This window comes from Sinocyclocheilus grahami, unplaced genomic scaffold (assembly GCF_001515645.1).
Source record: "Sinocyclocheilus grahami isolate Dianchi unplaced genomic scaffold, SAMN03320097.WGS_v1.1 scaffold32.1, whole genome shotgun sequence".
In the NCBI taxonomy this organism is placed as follows: Eukaryota; Metazoa; Chordata; class Actinopteri; order Cypriniformes; family Cyprinidae; genus Sinocyclocheilus; species Sinocyclocheilus grahami.
In genome coordinates this window covers 45,413-45,777 of record NW_015505211.1, presented here as the reverse complement: position 1 = coordinate 45,777, position 365 = coordinate 45,413, and the positions used below count along the sequence as shown (strand labels likewise).

Here is a 365-nt window from a genome sequence, read left to right as displayed (position 1 = left end):
GTGAGTGAGTGTGTGAGTGAGTGAGTGAGTGTGTGTGAGTGAGTGAGTGAGTGTGTGTGAGTGAGTGTGAATGTGTGAGAGTGAGTGAGTGAGAGAGTGCGTGCGTGTGAATGCGTGAGTGAGTGTGTGTGAGAGAGTGAGTGAGTGAGTGTGAATGCGTGAGTGAGTGTGTGTGAGAGAGTGAATGAGTGAGTGTGAATGTGTGAGTGAGTGTGAATGTGTGAGTGAGTGTGTGTGTGAGAGAGAGTGAGTGAGTGTGAATGTGTGTGAGAGAGAGTGAGTGAGTGTGAATGTGTGAGTGTGTGAGTGAGTGAGTGTGAATGTGTGAGTGTGTGAGTGAGTGAGTGTGAATGTGTGAGTGAGTG

General features: G+C 48.5%; 1 protein-coding gene across 1 annotated transcript in view; it reads right to left on the bottom strand.

Moving 5' to 3' along the window:
• Positions 1 to 365, bottom strand: part of LOC107578432 (receptor-type tyrosine-protein phosphatase mu-like) — a 97,833-nt gene that overhangs the window by 58,987 nt on the left and 38,481 nt on the right. The gene's annotated exons all lie outside the window — the stretch shown is intronic.